The sequence below is a fragment of the Amblyomma mixtum genome, chromosome 3, assembly GCF_055824585.1.
Source record: "Amblyomma mixtum isolate Tamu chromosome 3, ASM5582458v1, whole genome shotgun sequence".
NCBI classification, from domain to species: domain Eukaryota; kingdom Metazoa; phylum Arthropoda; class Arachnida; order Ixodida; family Ixodidae; genus Amblyomma; species Amblyomma mixtum.
Genome location: NC_143014.1, coordinates 412,151,279 through 412,173,843, shown reverse-complemented (window position 1 = coordinate 412,173,843; position 22,565 = coordinate 412,151,279). Strand labels below are relative to the sequence as shown.

The following is a 22,565-nucleotide window of genomic DNA, read 5'->3' as shown; positions in this document are numbered from 1 at the left end:
ACAGAAATGTATGAAAGTGAAGAGTATGCGTTAGCACACTAGCAGTACAGTAATTGATGGCTGTGTAGTTGCTTCTGGGAAAAAACCTGCAGCTCGTTTTCGCATGCGATTTTGTATACCCTGCTATCGGTTTTACGACACACATGTTTCTCTAAATTAACCACTGCCCTTTCTCTTTCTTGAGGATAAGTGCTGCTGCTAAGTGCTGCCTTTTCGTCGATCGACAAAAGGCACTGGATGCGATAGATCATGAGTTACGTTTAGTCAAACTATAATTTTGGTTTTCGCGGTACATTGCTGTCATTTTTTAAACATTAGTTCACCGATCATGTTCAGTGTATTTGTGCTGCCAACTCATTCATTTCAATACTTGACTGGAGACACGGTGTTCCACAGAGCTCAGTCTTAGGATCCCTGATGTTCAGTATTTACGTAACTGAGCTGGGTTATTTGCGACTGAAGTCAGACATTTATTTGTATGGGGACGATACAACCCGTTCTCCCCCCCCCCCCCTGCAAGGTATGATGAAGCAGCGCGTATTATTTAACGAGATATAGCTCTCCTTTTATACTGCTTTGCGACGAATAGAAAAAATTCAGGGGGGCACTTTGCTGACCTAAAGTGCGGTGAGACGAAAGCCTTAAGTGCAGTGTTTCTGCTTGTGTCACTGATGTGCGTTTAAGACGTTAACGCCTCTAAGAGTGGAACGCGACAGCGTCCTTCAACGCGGCAGGGGAGTCCAGAGAACGCCATCGCCCATTCGGCTCTACGCTTTGCTCGACGGTAAATTGGTTTTCGAGGAAAGGAAATGTATCTCTCTCGCATGTCTCGGTGGACACCTGAACCTCACCATAAGGGACGGGAGGAAGGTGGGAGTGAACGAAGACGCCATATTAGCTAGACGCGTCTTTGTTCATTCCAAACCATCGAGCTGGCATGGCGGAGTGGTAAGCGTGCTTGTCTCGCACTCCGGAGACACTAGTTCGATTCCCCAACTCAACCAATTTCCAACTCGGTTTTATTTATTTCTGTGGTCTAACTACAAAGGGTAATTATGCTAAATGGTCTTTACCACTTTACCATTCTTCTAATCCCGTCCATCATCTCCTGTCACTATCTGTCAAGTGATGGAACTCCCTAGGCTTTTCGACACAATGTCTATGAAACGACTAGAAACGCCTAACTATTGACGATGGATAATGGTAGTTAAGCATGACTTGCACATTTCGTGATACTAGTTAATATATGGTTAGTGATAGTTAACTTGACCTTAACTAGTAGACTGATTAATTAGTGTCAGTTAAGGTACAGGCGCAGTGCACAGTCCCACATGCCACTTCTTAACTACCACTAATTACCAATTAGTCATTTAGTCATTAAGTACAATGATATAATCATGAAATCTCTTTATGTCATGTTCCGATGTCTTTCGATTGCACCCGATTACATCGATTGGCTACTGATTGGCATATGCCCATATAAGGCCTGCATCTGAAACTCGGACACATTTGCTAACACGTCTTGCTCACGACAGTATGAGGCATTAAAGGCTTTCGCCTTAATATTTGTAAGCGAATCAAAGACAACGCTGTTTCCATGTGCTGTTTCCACAGTCTACACAAAAATGGAATTCCGAACAAATCCTTTGCTCTGCATGCTAATAGATGCCAATGCTGCGCTTGCCGCCCGTTGCATTAAGCAAAAGCTGCAAATATCCTGGCATGACTTTCGACGATACCTTACTCTAGAGAGCACAAACTGATGAACTACCAAAACGGTTACGACCTGTTCTCGCACGCCTCTACACATTAAGATCTTCATGTAACCTTCCAGTGAGGAAAATGGTGCACAAATCCGTGGACGAATCTCTCATGAAATATTGTATAACAATTTTGCGGGTTTCCTTCTGCACACAGGTTGAATGCATGAAGTCGCATCGCATGCATTAATCATACGGCACGAAATATCGCAGTGAAAATGTCTTAAATACCATGTGCAGATCGCATATTTTTTTTCACACGGGAGCAGTGGGTGTTCGACATCTTACGCAAAAATCGCTTTTCTCTTGCCTTCCAGACTGACAATATAAAAACACCTGCTCTTCGGGGCACAGATCTTTACGTGTTACCCCGGATTTTTTGTAGATAGGGCAGAAATACTCGAAGATTTTATATACCGTTTTACTTCAACCAGCTTGTGTGCGATTTTCGCGTTCCGAATTTCAGTTGAGTTAAGAAGCTCCTAACAGTGTGGCTAAGAGCAGACATATAATCTTTCCTGATTGAGCTATCACTAATTTCTGTTTTTTGGATGCCTAGCAACGAAGCCTATTTCAAGCAATCTCTTATTTAATTGTCCTATTTCCTTTTTTATCCTTTTTTTGGAAAGTGGATTACGAATGCAGTTGTTTTTTTTACCGTTGTGATAAGCATCTTCCTTTGCACTTGTAATATATACACGCGTGATCTTTGCATGGACTGTCTACCCTGTCACAGTGGCCATTTGTTAAAGTTATTTGCCGACCATGTCTCTCTGTTTCAAGCAATGTCATTTTGAAGTGTCTTGTTTTCTTTTTAGATTCTTTTTTCTTCTTCTCCTCAAAAATTGATTGGTGTGGTTGGTTTTATGGTGTTTAACGTCCAAAAGCGACTTAGGCTATGAGGGGCGCCGTAGTGGAGGACTCCAGAAATTTCGAACATTTGTGGTTCTTTAACGTGCACTGGCATCACATTGTACACGAGCCACTACCACTTCGCCTCCATCGAAATGCGACCGCCGCGGCCGGGATCGAACCCGCATCTTTTGGGTCAGCAGCCGAGCACCATAAGCACTAAGCCACCGCGGCAGCACTCTCGTGAAGTTGAATACGCATATTTTTTTCTTCTTTTCCCCTTTGTCGAAAAACATCCTTCTCTGTAAATGTACTACGCACATGTTTACACTGCGTCGATCCGCTACCTTGTCACAATGGCCTTTTGGTAAAGCTGTTTTGCAACGCCTCTGGACCGCTCATCTTCGCACACAAGCGACCACATGCTTTTGCGAGCTGGATACATACTATATGTTGTATGAATAAAAACCTTAATTATTTATCACTTATTTACAACAAATTCTCGTTTGACGGCGTTAGGTGTTCGTTCACTTTTGCTGTCAAATCAGTTGAGCCCGAAAATTTTTATTTGCACTCGGGGATTTCTGCTTGTCGGGTTTTAGCCAGATAACTGACCCCTTGGCTCGAGATTAGAATCACACGATTATGTTCTTTTAGCCGTCACCTGGCGATGGAACTCTGATAAGCACTTCGCTGTCATCTGTTGACATGGTGCAACCAATTCTTTCTATGGCCTTCTCAATTATCGCAGTGCAGTTCTCACTTTGAGTACAGGGAGCGCCTCGCACCTCAAGGTTATTAGGCGGGAGTACAAATTGTACCTCCTCAAGAACACACCACGCGTCACGTGCAAACGCAGTGCAAATTGGCACATGGAGGAGGACACAGAAGTTGTCAGGACGGGGACTACTTCTGCGTCTTCCCCAATGTTATCTCCCGTTGATGGTGGACATCTGATATGCTTCAATTAAGCCATTGCAACCTCTTGATGAATGTCAGGCCTTGAGATCCAGCTGCGCTTGCCAGCTGAGAGCCGTACAGCTATCGGTCTTACTTCCACGCCCTACAAGAGCGAGAATAGTATGGCAGTTGCTATTCCTTTTCTGTGCAGATAGAGACAACTATGATCGGTAAAAAATTATATTGTACAGAGACCGGAATGGCGACCTCCGACGTAAGGGTACTACGCTTGGGGTCCTGTCATGATTTTTAATATCGAGTGATTAAGTTGTGTATATTCGTGCCCGCATAAAGCAGGTAATTCAGAATTATTCATAAAAACGCACTTTGATAACGGCTTTCTCGAACGAAGCCATTTTAAAAGAATTTTCACTTGGCGTGTTGATGGAAGGGAGTTGTTATTACACAGCTTGTCGATAGGAGTGTAGCTGTGGCTTGTGATTGCTCTTTCTCAACTTTGTGCCAGCCAAGAAAGAACTCGATCGTTCATGTAACTAGTGCACATTTTAAATAGTGCGAGAAACCCATTTTCCGGCTTATCCCGGGCTGAAAATTCAAACCACCGACGAAAACCAAGAACTGCGAACGACGCAGCGTCCAAGCCTACCAAGAGAGGCCGTGCTATTTGGAACAAAGGGAAGAATACATGCTGACACAAACCGCATTTATTGCTGCTACAGCAATAGCGCAGGCTAGCAACAAAATATCCTGAGGATTCGAGGTTGCTCGACTCGCCAACAGGGTGACAAGCGTATCTTTAGCTACGCTAGGGAAAGAGAGGCGCTCCTAGGCCGGGCAGGACAAGCTCGCGGGGTAGTGGAGCTGCACCGAAACGTCCAAACGCGACAGCTTCCCGAGGACAAAGGGAGAGAAAGCTAACGAGAACAGAAAACTGGGCAAGTTAAAGCAGCGCGGTACACAGGACGAGTGAAAGAAACAAGAGACGACACGAGCGCAATCTAACAACTCAATCAAACAACAGTTGTAAGATCGCGCTCGTGTCGTCTCTTGTTTATTCCACTCGTCCTGTGTATCGCGCTGCTTTAAGATGAAGAGAGAAAGCTGTTCCCTTAGCGTCGCCGTACACGCTGCTTGTGCGGCGCGATGTGGGCGCCCTCAGGCGCTCTTTGGGGTAACTAAAGAGGCCGCGCTATCGCAATGAAGCTAAAATAAATTAAATAAAGGCGGGAAGCAAAGTTACTCCCGGGCTAATGGCGGGTTGACAAAGGCTGATGGAATGAAAAGGCAAACTTGATTGATAACAATAAGGCCTTGTAGGTTAAATGACCCCTACTTACATTTACTACTCAGAATAAATATCAAATTCTAATTACTTGACAACACCCAGTAAATCAAGCAGTAAATCAAGGACCCAGTAAATCAAGCCTGACCAAGGGCTACTTTATTCAGTCCATGCTTGAGCGTAGACATGCGACCTCCATAAAGTTGTTTTGAACGCTCGCCATCTTTAATGGCGACAATGCTGTCCAACTGGCTCGGCAACCGGCTGCAAAAAGCGCGCTAGTCACCCTTGAGCAAAGTGAAGCTTGCACCTCTGATTTTTAGAATAGACAGCACAGAAATTCGTGACATCGAGGTGCAGCTCAAAACAGCGCTCATAAACCGCAGGCTGGAATATTTTTGGAATGCATGTAGTAGAGGCTTTGCTAAAGAAAATGAAGTTCGCGACACAAGCTGTGTTAGCTCTAAATAGCTATGTGAAGCCACTGCATTGTTTCGTGGTTTTCTTCACCAGACACTTGCTACGAAGACGCCTGGGAAGCGCTTGAGCCAACACTCAGAATGATGGTGATGACTGCCTTTAAAGCCGCAAGAGCAGCTACAACCAAAGAGCCCCAAGAACAAGGGCAATGGTCTGCACAGTCATGTATCGTATGTATATTCCGATGAATTTATCGAAACATAGGATAAAAAAAAAACGTTGAGTTTTAGAGTGCCAAATCAAAATCATAATATGAAATTTGTCCCGAGGACGCAAAGCGCGACACCATGACAAAATGTGACAAGGCATACAAGGCCTAAAATTTTTAAAAGCGAAATTTTTCTTAAAAACCTTGAGGTGATGCGAACTCCCCTCAACGAAAAAGAGGGAGTGCAATCAACGCGGATAGGTGACTCCACACAGAAAACACAGGACGAGAAAAATCTTTGCCACGCGGTTAGAACGAAATAACATTCTCGCCTAAAAAGTAGGAGAGTTGAATCAGGGTTTCCTTACTGTAAATCTTGCTGAAGAGACGCATCCCGTGAATCTTAGTGTGCGACACGTGATCAGGGTGAGGAGAACGCGACGCCGTACGACACACTTCGTTTAGTGTAGTTCAGGCGTGCTGTTTAGGAGGCATATGTGCGTCTTTTATGTATATTCTGTGCTTAGCCTGCACAATGCTCCTTCACTAAGCCCGTATCGTTTTTCTGCTGTGTAGTGCTCTGTTTTAAGATTTACTGTGTGTTTCCTCTTGGCGTATTTCATAGCTGCCTAACTGCTGCTTACGGTGAAGGGACGTGATACACTTCTTATTGAGATTTTTCTCTGTAATGTGTGTGTGGAGGAAATGCAGCTCGGGGCTTTTAGGAGTTTTCCAGGAAACACCAGCATTAGGAGGTATAAGAGAATCTGCGTAAATAATAGAGGCTTATGTTTCTGTCTCGACTATTTAATATCTAATTCTGGCCCAACAGCGGTCAACAATAGCCTTGAGCTCTAGGGAGCGGATGATACGAGCCTGAAGACGCCACAACGTATTTCAGTAAATAAGCTTGTATATGCATTCACTGCTTTCGATTCAGAAAAGTGGCGGTCGGTCGCAACATGTGAAAGTACAGAATATTTGATTGTGTTGTAATAAAGGCCGGTGCACAAATACTTTGCCTGCAATGACAAGAAGTACTTTTAGATGAAAAAAGTGCCACGTGACTACCTATCTGAGGAAGGGCGTATCAGTGAACAGGATGCACCTTCCAGGGAGCAATAAACTCTTTAGACGTTGTAATTTGAGCGTTCGATAGTGATGTGCAAAGCCGTTCGACAGTGTGTCGATCCAGATGTATGATGACTGTCTGGAAACAGTTCTAAGCTCTTTGCTTTGGATTGCATGGGTGTTCATTTTGAGATAATGCTTTCGTTGCCACCCGTAACGCTTCTGAATTTGCGCCATCGTTCAGATTACCATCGCTCTGCTTCTATACGGGTATTTTGGGACCAGCGCAGAAAGAGGCGGTAGCCGCACAAACTGGGCCTCTTCGATTTACCGCGCTCGGGCAGCCCGCTGGCTGCCAGAAAGTTCGCCTCTGACAGGAAAGCGCATCATAGTCACATGGGCTGGCGGCCACCGGAATCAGCCTTCGGCAATCACGGCGGCAAGCAAGACGCGGATCACGGGGGGCGTATGCTCTCTCTAGCTTTGCGTTCTGCTGCGACTCATTGCTACAAACGCGTACGGTCGAAAACGACCTGAAATCGAAAACAACGACCTGAAGTTATTGAAAGCTACCACAGACTGCAGAACAAACAGCTGATCGGGCTCGCACCCGTATACATCGGCGACGACATCGCGAGCGTGTGCCTTTCGTGCACAGTGTGTCGTGTAAGCTTCCAAAAATCCTCAAAAGCATGCGATGAGCAATCGCAGTCTAACGTGTTTCAGTCAACACTACATAGGACGGAAAAACTGCCTGTCCATTGCTTATCAAATGACACACCGTACTCTCGGATTATCGCGTATTTGTTTACTACGCAGTAAGTATGACTGGTATGACCGCAGACGATCGACCCTGAATGGTGATTGACTCTGCTGTGGTTGTTGCGATTTCTACGTTCGTGAACTGCTTCCTGTAAGCTGTAATCAGAAAAGAATCGGGATACGTTCCATTCAACAGCAGTCTGTCGGCCGGCAGCTTTTTCTGCGGGCAAGGAATGCGCGCATATCTCGACAGAAGCACATATCAGCTTGTTGAACGTTCATCTAGAACAAGCGGGTCTACTGTACAAATTTAGATGCGTATGTTGTCTGTAATGCTACAGCTTTAACACAGAGAAATGGCACTGGAATGAAAGGCGCTACAATCAAGCCCTGCGTGTCGGCCTCTCACGTACATCGTGCGCTTCCATGATGATCAGTGCTTGGAGATTCGTTTTATCTCTTTAATGAGCCAAACGCGAGGAGGTGCATTCCTACGGTGCCTCTCAGATATTTTAAGCATATGCGCAGAACGACGGAGCATCAAGCTGTACAACACTTGGCCACGACAGAATCAGCAATCGCTTCGATAGGCTGCCGTAAGTGACAACAGTGTGGCCAAAGATATGCCTGCAGGAGCAATGTGCTCGTGAGGGCTTTTAATAAAGGACACGTTTCAGTCAAGCGTTTCTCAAAGCATATCAGCGTACGCACTGAGCCCAACGCAATGAAGCATATGCTCTCGTATCGCCCTCAACACCTCGCAAAACACGTTCAGCACATGCATACGAGGTCTGTTAGAAAAGTATCCGACTTTTTTTTTTGCGAGCACCTGATGGATATGAAACAAGCGCTCTTGCATAAGCCGACCTTGAACCTTCGTGCGCATGCCCGAATTTATTCCCGCCTGCCGAAAGCGTCAGTCGCTGGGACGCGGCGTTTGAGTGAGGCAGTGCGCAGTGCTCTCGTCGGTTTTTTATTGCAAGGAAAATGGCGGAGCGACAGGAGCAGCGCTACTGCATCAAATTTTGCCAGAAACTGGGCGACAACCAAGTGCAAATCATTCGGAATATTCAGACGGTTTTCGGTGACGATGCTATGAGCAGCACATAGATTTAGCAGTGGTACAACCGGTTTAAAGACGGCCGCACATCGGTGGAGAACGAGCCACGCTCCGGTCGGCCATCAACATGCCGAAACGACCAGGTCATTGCCGAAGTGAACGTTGTGGTGATGCGGGACCGTCGTTTGACTATCCGAGAAATTGTGGAATAGGTGGACATCAGAAATTTTTCTGCACATCCCATTATTACCGAAGATTTGGCCAGGGAGAGAGTTGCGGCGAAATTCGTGCCGAAGCTGCTCACGATGGAGCAAGAGCAGCTTCGTGTTGAAGTTTCATAGGACATGCTGGATTCCACAAACAGTGACCCCGACTTCATCAACACCATAATCACCGGTGACGAGTCTTGGGTGTACGGGTACGACCCGGAAACCAAATCCCAGTCGTCACATTGGAAGCATTTCATGTCACCAAGACCAAAGAAGGCCCGACAAGTGCGCAGCAATGTCAAAGTGATGCTGACTGCTTTTTTGACTCCCTCTGTGTGGCACACCACGAGTACGCACCCCACAGGGTCAAACAATGACCAAAGAGTACTACAGGGATGTCCTCGGTAGCCTACGTGATGCTGTGCGGCGCAAGAGACTGGAGCTGATGTCAACAGGAAATTGGCGCATCCATCACGACAATGCTCCTGCACATTCCTCGACTTGATTCGGACTTTCCTGGAGAAAAATCAGACTCCTGTAGTTCAACAGACACCTTACTTTCCTGATATGGCGCCCTCCGACTTCTGGCTGTTTCCCAAAATGAAGAGGCCATTGAAAGGAGCGCGATTTCACACAAGAGAGTACACTATGGCTGCAACGACAGCTGAGCTAAACTCCGTTCCGAAAAGGGCATTTTCGGAATACTTCCAACAATGGCACCACCGCTGGGAGGAGTGTGTGGAGTCCCAAGTAGACTACTTTGAAGGTGATTAGGTTTCCAACGTTCCAGTTACGCCAGTTTTTTTTTTTCTTCGGCCAGAGGTCTGATACTTTTCTAAGAGACCTCGTATATGCGCGCGTCTGAGCGCGTACTCGGAGCTGGAATCTGCGGCTGCTGTCCTGAGATGCCTCGAACACCATCGCAATATCTGCCGGGAGCACGAAATTAACAGCGGAAATATTTTGCGAATCACAAATATGCGATCGTAATATGAAGCGAGCACTTGTGCTTGCGAGGCGGTAAGACGATCGAAATACGTTCTCACATACGCTCGCAAAACAAATGAATAAACAACAAGAACTACCGCCCCGCCGCGGTGGCTCAGTGGTTACGGCGCTCGGCTGCTAACCCGAAAGACGCGGTTTCGATCCCGGTCGCGGCAGCTGAATTTCGATGAAGGCGAAACTCTAGAGGCCCGTGTACTGTGCGATGTAAGTGCACGTTAAAGAACCACAGGTGGTCGAAATTTCCAGAGCCCTTCACTACGGCGTCTCTCATAGCCTGAGTTGCTTTGTTACGTTAAACGCCAATAAACTAAACCAAACCAAACACGAACTACCGCAAAAGGTGCCATTGCAGGCGACACAGACGATATGCACCGTGGTCTACTCCAAACAAGCGCCTGCATTGTGCAAAATATCGCATAAAGAACGGAGTTCCTTCTAGAGCATATAAAAATGGCCGTGCGAGCTTCTCGCTACCATACCACCTCTCCGTCGTCTGCTATTTGCCTGAGCGCTGCCAGCACAAACTCGTCCTGGCGAGTCTGGCCTTCCGCTGGCAGCCCGAAACCGCCCAGCTACAGAAAAAAGAACGCATTCTGCGCAGCCACCGAAAGTGTGCGGAGCAGCCAGAGAAAATCGTGCGCCTGGCGCCGCGCTCTGGCAGCCTGCAGGCAGCCAGAGGCGCATAATCGAAGAGGCCCAGTGATCCGCGGTATCAAGGCAGACCTTTACGGAGACTCAAACACTACTGAGGCGTAATCAGTGCGCGATTGGACAACGTTGTTAAAAAGCCTCGATAGGCAACTTCGGTGTTTGCCGTGTGGTTGCTGCGATAGAATTCTTAACAGGTTCTGTGCTTCCGTAGACTTTAGCCAATAGCTGCATGATGTATGTGATGGAACCTTCTCATCGATTACCAAGACTGAGCAAAGCGGGATCTCTTCAGACAGCGATGATATACTCAGTCTATGTGATGTTGGGGGCCTGTCTTATGCCCTGCTGTTCTGAAGGAAAATAAGTTCAAAGAATGCCTTCGTTACAACTTTACTTTTTTCCCCTTGAATACCTGTGAAGTGTGTCGACCCCAAATAGAATTGCCTTTGACAAATGGACAAGTTGTCTGATATGAAACTTATCGTAATGTCATTTACACAAACAGACTAGGGCGTAGATTTTGGCAGCACACTTCCTAGCGCATCCAATATATGAATGAAAAATGGGCAAGTTAGCTGTCCTCCGGGAGGCACAAATTTCCCCTCTTTGAACTCTCTTGCCAAGTTCTTCCCAATACGCTCCCTGAAGATACTTTCGGATGGCTACCTTTCAGTCGTGTTGAGCATGCTGCCTGAAACACCCATAGGTCGGACATCACGAAGGCTACTATAACACTATGTTTTATCTAACGTTTTTCTATACAACAAAATTTTGGATAGAGGTGTTGCTTGTGCACAAAAGCATCTTTGACATCAGATGATGATGCAGTCAGTTGGGGGATAGTGTATCGGCCGGAACTAACAGCGGTCAACAGTAGCCTTGAGTACTAGGGAGCGGATGAGACGATGGTTTATATCTTTTTTTAGAGACCTTCCATAGGGAGTTAATGATGGAGGCCGGCCAGAAACTAGCAACAAGACTGGTTGGCTTTTCTTGTTTCAATATGGGTCGTATAGTGGTTTGCATGAAAGCCTTGGAAGTTGTCGAGCTCTCCATATTTAATAAGGAGACAAAAAATAGAACGCAATGTACATTAACCAATATGTATGACCATGTCATACGTGCTTGTGTGAGAACCTGGCGCTGATTTCCCACATGAAAGCGGCAAGACTTTAAGATCCGGAAGCGTAAAAATATTATTACACCCATCTGCACCGTTTTTTATCTGGACTGAGATTTCGCTCCGAAGCCAGCTTATATTTATGAAAAATATTCTTTTTGGTGCTCAGAACTGTGTGTGTGCTAGAAAGTCTTCCTCAAGACTATCTGCATGGTGTTAGACACTGCCGCCAGCGGCACTGATCAGCACAATGGCTTCTTACCGCACGTAATTTTTTATGCCTTATGTTTTCGTATCTGTAGGAGTGTAAAGAAGAAAAATATATTGTACAGCTTCGTAATTTCAATTACCGATAGACCCGCCTTCTCTTTGTTACTTGCGTGTAAAACATTTATGAGCCTCTCAGCCTATGGACAACAAATGCACTCCTCTTTGCGTTATTGTTGTCAAGGGGTCCAAGCAGAGGCGCGAGAAGCAACGATCAAGATGCAGAAGAACAAGTCCAGCGCGGAGAACCTAATACGAACAGCTCCGACTTTTCCTGGATTTTGGCTCGTGGAGTGTTGCTCGTGGCATCGTGGATTATAGTATACCACGATGTGTGGAAGCTGCGTGGATAAATATATTAAAGGTCTTTCCTAAATCACTTTTTACTGGAAGACGTCTGATCCCATTAGGTGTTATGAAGAGTTGTTTCTTTAAGGCCAATATACCTATAGTGGCCTTTTATACCTGTCGCTGTAAAAGGACTAGAAATTATTTATTTCGAGGAAGGGGAATCGAACTGCGGTCTTACGCGTTCAAAGCCGCAGCATTAATCTATTGCGCCAAGTCACTGACAGTAATAAGGTCTGCTAACACTTTTCTTGCCGCGGAAAAACAGGCAATTCCAAGGTGCTGCGCGTAAAATAATTATTCATTCATAAATTTAAAAGGTTGTGTATACTGGATATGTATACTTGCGAAGAAAAAGGAACTGATTTCAAAATTTTGAGACTCGTCCAGAATTTCAGAAATATACTAGTATATTTATTCAACAAATAGACAAATAAAGCCAGCAGTGCTTTAAAGGAAGCTAGTTCGTAGTTGATAACAACATAGGGTTGCGCTAACTTCGGAACAGAAAACACCAAGAACACACCACGAGACACAGTCACAGGTGCGTATAAAAAAATTAAGTTGGTTTGGTTGGTTTCATGGGGTTTAAAGTCTCAAAGCGACTCGGGCTATGAGGGACGCCGTCTGGAGGGCTCCGGGTAATTTTGACCACCTGGGGTTTCTTCAACGTGCACAGTACACGCGCCTCTAGAATTTCGCCTCCATCGAAATGCAATTGCCGCAGCCGGGATAAAATACGCGTCTTTCGGGTCAGCAGCCGAGCACCATAACCACTGAGCCACCGTGGCGGCTTAATATAAAGCTTAGGTGCGTATAAAATGCGCCCCGTCGAAAATAAACTTATATCTTAAAGTCTGCGCTTGTCTGATCCTGTGTCTTATGGTGTATTCTTTGTGTTGTCTGTTCCGAAGTTAGAGCACGGCTGTGGCTTTAAGGAATAAAAAATCTAGAATGCGCGCTTTATGTGTTACTATGTCAGCAACAGGTACGTAAAATTACAGAACTATTCATGTTACTGAACTTTTCATCAGTAAAAAGCAAACTTCAGGGAAACTGAACGCACCTTAAGAGCAGTATGCGATAGCATTAGAAATCACCGTTGTGGCTACCTGGGTGTTTCTACGTTCTTGCTTCTTTTTTCTTCTCTTCGTTTCCATGCTCTTTCTTCCGTGGGCAGGTTTTGAAGTTGTCGCCAGGTCACGCGACCTCTCTTTACCAATCATTAATTTGACTCACACCTGCCACGAAGACCAGGGTGCTCACAATCTGGTGGGCCGGTGGTTGTAACGTCAAAAGGTCATAAGACCTCCCTCGACCAATCAGTGAATTTCTTGACACACAAAAACCATTTTTGTGGAATGTGGACTGTAATGCTGTCGCATTAATAATCAATGGCTCACGCGGAACGCTTTCAGCTACTCCGCAGTGCAGTGCCAAGACCAACACCTGGTCATGTTGACAAAAACTCGATCCGTTGCACCGTTGGCGACACGGAATCATTGCGGAACATACCCGTTACCTTCAAAAAGGCTAGAAAAGAAGCGAATCTCCTCGGCGACAGCGAAAGCGAAAGGTACAGACGGGCACCTGCCGACAGTCCTAGCTGGGCTCAGCAGTCAGCTCTGTCCGAGCTAAAATCAGACGAGTGGACGTCATAATTACCAAAAAAAACTGTCGCTTGCCTCTACAAAGCCAGGTGTCGATGCTGGGGAATCGCTAGAACACCGCCGTTTCCGAGCAGGTTCGGTGTGAGACGAGTACGCCCCTTTGGACGTCATGCTCGCGGTAATCGGTCCTCGTCGAGAGGTTTCGTGGGGAATTGATAAATGTACTCTTATATGACTAAGGAAAAACTTGAATCAGAAACTTAAGTACAGTTCTTTTGCAACATACTGGTTAGCGGAACGTGAAGACAAGGAGCCCAAATCACGCAAAATAGTCCATTTTGCGCCATCGCTTAAATTAAACGATTTGATTAGGCTAGGTAAGGAAAGTGTTAATTGCTCTTTAATCCGCAATAGAAAACTTTATTCCATTTACGCTAGCTGGCGCTGCTTAACCTGAAGCTGTGGTGGTTGGAAAATGTAAATAGAAAGCCTCGAATAGGTCATGGACGTAAGATAAAGTTCTAGAGGTAATTCAGAGACATATCTTGGATGCTAAGAGAAAATCATTGGAGAGGCAAAAAGAAGGCCAAAATGTTTGTGGAACGTGGATGTTAAAGATGCAATATTTAAGACGCCAAGAAGCTTCCAGGACACATCGAATAGCAAAACGAGAAAATAGACCATTATCTTAAATTCAAGAGGAATGTGACAAAGGCAGCAAACGAGCGAATTATGCCCAAAATACATTCCCATAAATGATTAATGCTGCAAGCGATCGGTGTATGGCAGATATTCGAAGACACTATCAGCAGGCAACTAGTAAGTTCTGGAACCAAATTTGTGCTGATGCTCAGCACAAATTCGGAAGAAACGCGCCGGTATATGCAGGATGAAGAGGGTAACTTATTGCACAATTAAGCGGTTATGCTATTCATCGACCAACGGTTACAGAAAACCTTTAAAGAGTATGATGACACCAGCGATACGCAACTATATGCAGGCAGCTACTGAGAAGAAGATTTTTACATTGACATAGACCAGTTAGATGGGGAAAAGCAGAGAGAAGCCTCCCTTTCCACACAGCCACAGGCTTGGACAAAATACAAATGAGGCGAATCGCATTGAAATAAACAAGAAAGTCCCCGTACGCTTCTTGAAGTGGCACATTCAAAACTAATGAAATTCCAGCAAGCTGGAGAGTGAAAGTAGAACGGGGCTGATATGCAAAGCCGAAGGTTAGCAAGATAGCAATGATTTCTACTGGCTTTTAACGGTGATTGCATCTAAATTGCTACAAGTAAAGAACGACCACTGCGAATATCGTCCTTATACATAAAAGGTATTTACCAGAGTGTAAACGCGCCCTGTTAAAGCAAATTTTGGAAATAGAGAGTGCGGGCAGTGAAACAATACACCTATTAAAAAAAAAAATCCTAAGGGTGGCAACCTAGTAGTGATGTGGCGAGAAATCGAAGGCGCACCCAGAGCTTACGTTAAAAAGGGGCTTATGCAGGGATGTCCTTTATCGACACTTCTTATTCTAGGGGGATTGAAAAGGAGTTATAAATGAAAATATTAGCATTTACATTGAAAACCCGGGAGCTCTGGTTTAAAATGAACACCCCTGCACAATTACGTGACAAAGTTTAGAGTTTTCTGGCGTGAAGACGTATAAGTATCATAGTGTATGGTCAAATTATTGCAGAGAGTACAAGCGGGACCATAGTGAAGAAATAATAAATAAAGCGAAAACAAATGGAGCTGTCGTAAAGCGTCTGACACTAAAGGAAAATGGCGAGAAGAAAATCTTATCTTAAACCGAAAATAATTATCACGTTAGGATTTAATGGATTGGTGATATTTAGGTTACCAGACTTAACCTAACTAAGCTGCCTAACGTGCTTAATTTTCTGAAGCAGGCTAAAGGAATCCATGAGGTTAATTAGCCGGAGAGTTCCTCTATCCTGCACCCTCATAAAAAAGATATGCGAGCAGTATCTTACCGGTACTTACCAATGGAGCAGAAACGTGGAGGCTAACGAAATGGGTTCAACTTAAGGAAAGCGCAGCGAGCTCTGGAAAGACAAATGATCCATGTAACCTAGGAAGAGGGCAGAATCAAGAGGACGAAATGGGCTTGGGCAGGGCATGTAAGACGAAGGCAAAGAAACCAATGGTCCATAAGGGCAACCGACTGGATTCCAAGGAAAGGGAAGCGTAGCACGGGGCGGCAGAAAGTTAGGTGGACGGACGAGATTAAGAAGTTTGGGGGGATACAGTGGCCGCAGCTGGCACAGGACAGAGTTAATTGGAGAGATATGGGAGAGGCCTTTGTTCTGTAGTGGTTGTAGGCAGCCTGATGATGATGATGACGATAAATAACCCTGTCACACGGCCGACTAGAAAGTCCCTTGAACTTCCTTGACCTTAAGCGTCAGGAAGTTTCGCCTCAAAGAAGTTCGCGCCTTGTCACACGGACTGGAAAGTGCTTATCACAGGAACCGCCAGCTAGGTGCCCATTGTGCGCCGTTCATTTAGTGAAAGCACCTAAAAGAAGCACTTAAAACATCTTAAGTGTTTTTATCCTTTCTTTCTCGACGAAATGTAATTACTAAAACAAATCTTGTTATTATTTCTTTGCAAAGATAACGAGCATGTTGTCGGAACAGCGATTTTGTCCTCTATGCTGCACATCCCGTGCAGCATTGTGAAATGACTGTGTAATGCAGTGTAAATATGCGAATTCTGCTCTTTGCATTTCTGTAGAATAACGTACATGTGAGAACGATACCGTGCTAGCTTTTGAATTTTTGCGTTCTAGTTTGATGTCCCAATATGAGCGACGAGACTGAGCACGTGAGAAAGTGCGCTATAGTCATCACTATGGCGTCTATTTCGTCCGTGGAAATCGAAATCCAAGCAGCTGCGGAGGAAGTACGTTTAATCAGACGGCTACTTTTAAACCGCCATAACGCGCTGGGCGCAGAGTCGTCACCCCCACGCTATGTAGGGAGGCATGTTTGGGCGTACTATTGTGACGGACGGTGGTCTGAAAAGACGCTGGCCAACTTGAAATAACAGAGCTCAGGCCAGCGCTTCGGATGCCAGAGATGGCATTCAAGTATACAGGGTTCGTCCAGAATGTAATGAAATTATATTATCTCCCGCTCTTTTATTAGTTCCAGTGTGTTCAGGCCGGTCGGGTTAGGAAGAGGAAGGGGAGGGGGGGGGGGGGGGGCGGGGAGGGTAGGGGTTTCTGGTTGCTCTTCCATGTTACCTATCTCAGTCCACTATAAATTCAGGTAGCATCAGGATCACTGTTTCCGTGAACCTCCTGATTGTGCTGATCCACGACGCGCAATGAAGTCAACATTAGAACAAAGACACGGGATTAAGTTCTATGATTAACTCGACAAAAGTCTTCCCGACACCTACCAACCGATCAGTAGTGTGGGAATCCTGGCTTTCCGCCGTCGCCTTTGCGCGGCTAGCCGGCCTCCCGCGTTGTTTCTCCTCTTTCCCTTGCTCCCGCCTCAGGCGGTGGAGAGGCGGCTGGGTGACTAATCACTGTCATTTAGCCACAGCTCCGCCCCGGCTCCCCAAGGGCCTTTGCCATTGGCGCCTTTTGGCGGGAATTTGGGACCCGCTTTGGCGGCCGCGCACCCCGCGACCGTCCGAACGGGGCCCAGAGAGAGAGGGATCCCTCCGAGACAGCGAAAGGTGCGTACGCAACTGTTTGTCCGTGCCGGCCTTTGCCGTTCGGACCAGTGTATACTCGAGCTCGCCCGCACGTGTCCTCTGACCTGCAGCGGCTCGAGCCTGTCCAGCGGGGTCCAGCGACCTCTGACAAGCGTACCTTGCGTTGATTGCCCACTCTCTCTCGCAACCGGCCCAACGGTCGACACGAGAGAGAGATCACAGCACTGCCGCGGGGACATTCCCCTGCAGCGGCATGCTAGCGGCGCACATTTCTCGAGTCGCTTCGTGCGCGCAGCGGAGCCTTGCTCCTCGCGCGCCCCCGGGACGGGGTGACGATTGAGTGCGTGTGTACTGCTGAAGGACGACGTGAATAAACGTCTCCTTGGTGAACTTGGAGGCCTATTTCTTTGCGGCGAATCGCTCTCCTCCCAGCGGAGGTTGAGTGCACCGCATCGGTGTCCCAGTGTGTGTGTGGTGACGGCTGATCGGGGCCCTTGGCTCGCGCGAAGCTCGAACCCGCGGTGGGTGGTGGCCTGTGTCCACTTAGGAACCCACAGTAGGAATACGTGAAGTCTGCTTTGTCGAATTCTCAAGTTTCAAGGTGGTTGAAGTCTTTTATGCAGAGCCGGTAATAGTTGGATGATGAATCCCCCTCTGGACGGCCGTCAGCCAGCAAGTGACGAAAATGCGTATCGCGTTCGTGATCATTTAAACACCGACCGTCAAATCAGTGTCCGGATAATAGCAGAGACTCTCAATATTCCAAAAATCACTTTGCAGGACATCGTCCGTGACAGTTTGAACAAGCGGAAAGTGTGTGTCAACCTGGTCTCACATTTGTTGACTGGCAACGACAACAACAACCGTGTGGTGATCGCGAGTGAATTACTGAAATGTGTACAAACTGAACGTTATTTTTTGCACAGTGTCTTTACCGTCCACGAAACACTGGTATTTGAGTACGACCCTGAGACGAAGCGCCATTGTTCCGAATGGCGCACTTCGGAATCCTCTCACCCCAAGAAGGCAAGAGTGAGCAAGTTGAAAGTGAAAGCCGTGATAATTGTGTTCTTCGACGCCAAGGATATGGTTCACAAAGCATTCGTACCCATAGGGCAGACAGTCAACGCTGCCTACTACGTGAATGTGCTCGATGGATTAAGAAAAAGGGTCGTCCGAACGAAAAAAAAGTATCGCCGATACCTGGCAGTTGCACCACGACAAAGCGCTCCCAGCCACATCCCTCTGTGCGTCCGGGAATTCCTGGCTATGCAAAAGTTGAAACTCTCCTCCAGCCCCCTTAAAGTCCTGACTTTGCTCCGGAAAACTTTTTGCTTTTCTCTATAATCAAGTCCACCCTGAAAGAAGTCGTGTTTCGGGACCATCGAAGCGATCCAAGCGTGAGAGACAAAAGCTCTGAACGAGGTTCCCTTTGACGCCATCCAAAACGCGTACAGTGCATGGCAGAGTAGCTGATAAAAATGCGTAGATTCCATAGGGGACTACTTCAAACGGTTCCAAACGTTTGTAACGATGTCTAGAATAAATTTTGTATACGGATTAATAGCATTACTTTCCGAACACTCCCTGTATAGTGGATTGAGGCCACCCTTAATGGCGCGAAGTGAGACGAGCATGCGGGACAATCGAGAAGCGTGTCGCCGTGGACCTTTACAAACTTAGCTCGTCTGCTGAGGACCGAACAATTGCCCATTCGTTTGAGTTTGGAAGGGCAGCATTATACACCGTATAAGGTGTTTCAGTAAATACTTTAAGTAATTCTCAAAAATAGGTTGTCTGAGTTAGACATGGCTTTTTTAGCGTAGTATGGCCAGTGTTGGCGGAAACCATTAAACCGGTGAATCGTTTTAAGTAGTAATCTGGTTAACTATAACTTTAAATAATTAACTTTTTAACTATTACAGTTAGGCACCTCGTTGAAATTAGAGATTTTTAGCTGGTCGTTAATAATAACCATATAAGATTTTAGAATTTAGAAAATGTGATCACCCTTGGCGCTGTGGCTGTACAAAATTTCGCTTTTTAGAATAGTTACACGCACTGTAAACGTTGCTTTTGTCTGCATGCTTTTCGAAAGCGCATGTACTTCGGTACTATGTAGCCAGATTTTGTCGAGCCACAGCGGCGAGGTAAATCGCGTTTTCGAAATTATAAAAACTGATATGGCTAAATTACTAACGACCGGTTACAGATCTCTAACTGCAACCAGTCGCCTAGCTGTAATATTTAAAAAGTTAATAATCGGAAATTATTTAACCAGCTTACTGCTTACACAGTTCACCGAGGCTTTCCCGTGTCCGCCAACACTGGCAATACTATTCCCCAAAAGCCATATTTTAACCTCAAAAAGCCTATTTTAAAATGTCTTAAGTTTTTCCTGAAACACCTGGTAAACAAAAATTTCTGTCAGACCGTTTTCGAAGTATTGGAAGAACAGCGGGTGCAAATCATGTCTGCAAGTGACATCACAGAACACCAAAATACATCAGGGAGTTGCATGCTGCTTGCCGTTTCCCGCAAGCAGTAGGCGCACTGTACCGCTGCCATATTCCGGTTTCTGCGCCAAAGAAGCACGCCAGCGATTATTACAAGAGCTGGTGAGTACGTAAATAAACAGACAAGTGTTAATGCTTGCTAATATGGTAAGCTGAATGCACAGTTTGCGCCTACACGAAGTGGGCAGTACATGCACAAGCTGTATTGCGCACTACAGCAATGGAAGTCTAGTTTGAAAGAAAATTTGCTTTCTAGTCACACTAAGCCATAAAGGATACCTATGCACATATTCTTTAGGGCCATATCTAAAATGGAAGTATATTTGCTTGGATTATAAATTGAAATCTTTGTTGTCATTCGTCGTATTTAAACAGGGTTGCTACGACAAAACCGTCACAACTGCAGCTAGATTACGTTGGTGGTTAATGTGAACAATAGCTTTATAATTTTCTTCTTTTTCACTTTGCACAAGTTGAGGTACAGCCAAGTAAGAGCATGGGATGAGTATGACTTCGTGACTTCGTTAACTCACGCCAGCAGTCTGTTAAATGATGGCTGTGCCTAGAGTTTGCAGCCATCATAAAAGACCATGCACAGCAATAGATTATGAATTGCTTAACTGTTCGTTTACGGAATTCTTGTTTCTGTTCGGTGCTCGTGCATACCCTGCAACAAATCAAGCAAGGCCCGGCATGTTTCACGATGATGCGTTTTAATTGTTGTCATCATCGGTGATTTACTTCCACAGGCCTGTATGAAATAATTAAGCTCCTGTGGAATGGCTTTGCCAGCTCTTTCGTGCATCGCATAAACTTTCATATCAGAAACACATACCAGTTATAAAAGGCAGCCTGGAATGACAGCTCAAAAAAATAGTGCCTTCCGTGACATATGCCAGTAAACTGTGAGTTCTTCATCGTAAACTTCGCAAATGGCAAGTCTATGGATTGTTTGAAAGTGCTTGCTGCCTTTATGAAGCTCCTGCGCTTGTTTTATTGGTCGCTGACTTTCAAACCCAAACTCTCTTTCAGGTATAGTGTAATATTACTTGTTTTACTTGACAACAAGTACCGATTTCGATACGTCCGAGTGGGCTCCCATGTGCTCCAAAGTTCAGCACTGGCAAGAGTTATTGAAAGGCCCACATTTGGCCACCCAAGCTTCACTAATCGTGAAACTGATGTACTTGCACTGATCTTGTGCGACAAAACTTTTCCCTTAACACCCAACTTAATGAATAAAATAGTCGCTGGGCACGCTGAAGCAGAGCGAACATTTAATTATGAACCGCGAAAATCGAGAAGGGTCGTTGAAATGGCTTTGAGAAGACTAAAAGCACGTTTCACATATCTTATTAAGCGCACTGAGTGTAACATTGAAAGCGTGACAGTTCTTCTGCGTGCATGTTGTGAGCTTGAAAATATAACTGAATACTGCAATGACTCAATATCGCAGTAGCGGGTAAACAAAGCTGAGCTACATGACCGGGTGTATGAGCAACCATCAAATTCTGAGGACATGCAAGTTGTAAGCAGGAAAGAGGTCCAAGCTTCTGTTATTCACTGTTTGCAACAGGCTGGAGAGCACTAAATGAATCAAATACTGCATAATAAGAGCAGACGATAAATATTTATTTAAAACCTCTGTCAGTAGGTATATTAGTTTTTCTTGTGCTTCCACTTGCCACTCTAGAAGCGTGCGTTGATGTATTGATGCTTGATCAAAGGCAGCGCTGGGCTGCCTTTGGTTTTGTCAGAAGTGCTTCTTTGCAATTTTCACTGCTGGAAGGCCATTCTTCTTTCTCTTGAATGAACTTCTTGCCAAGTACAGCTTCCACTGTCTTCTGACTGTGAGGAACCTGCTGCAGGAGATGACATGCCTTCGGTATGAAGAGGAGTCTTCCGAAAGGCTGGCCAGATCATCGTGCGATGGTGATGGCTGGCCGGCCGACCTCATGTTGAAAATGATCTGAAATAAAGATCTGAAAGAACTATTTGGTCATTTCACTTTAGTATACATGAAAGGGCTGCTTATAGTTAGATTTCTTTTATGCGCACAGAAAGACGACACAATAAGACAAGGTAGACCTTCCTACCGTCCTGTTTACCTTGTCCTATTGTGTCGTCTTTCTGTGCGCATAAAAGAAATCTGAGTATGAACCAACTAGCCCCACAACGCGTATTGTTGCGCTCCGTCCTGTCTACCTTGTCTTATTGTGTCGTCTTTTTGTGCGCATAAAAGAAATCTGAGTATGAACCTAGCCCCACAACGCATATTGCTGCTTATAGTGGCGAGCAAAATTGTGCAAAAGTATAATTTTATAGACGACAAAAAACGTGACCCAAAGGACAAAGGTTCAGTTATACACAAATCTTGATTTTAGATAGAAACACTTGCATGGGCTCGGAACACATTTGTATTCACAACACTCTAATTGGCTGTAACAGCACTGCATATGGTGTCAGATGCCTGACTACACAAAACAGAATGAACCATTTCAATTTGCGGGTTTTCGAAATAGATCACATCATAAAGGGCGGGTAGAAACGGGCGCGGAGCTACCACTGTGAAGATTTTTTTTCTGTGCAATAATCCTGCGAAAGCAGCAAAATAAAATTTGTTCCATCTTTTCCACCGTGTCATCCGGGAAGTGCACACTATTTTGGATGAGTGAGCTGCCTCTCACAGGCAGGCTGCCAAAAATCTGTGCAACTCTCGGAAACAGATCCATGTTGTTGCTCCCGAGCCCGCCGTGTCTCCACGTGCTTCTTTCCTGAGAGCGCAGCAAGAACGAAAAAAC

At 45.6% G+C, this 22,565-nt stretch overlaps 1 pseudogene; it reads left to right on the top strand.

Annotated features, from left to right (window-relative positions):
- Positions 1–8,263: 8,263 nt before the first annotated feature.
- Positions 8,264–21,737, top strand: LOC149357683 (protein GVQW3-like; annotated as a pseudogene).
- The last annotated feature ends 828 nt before the right edge of the window (positions 21,738–22,565 follow it).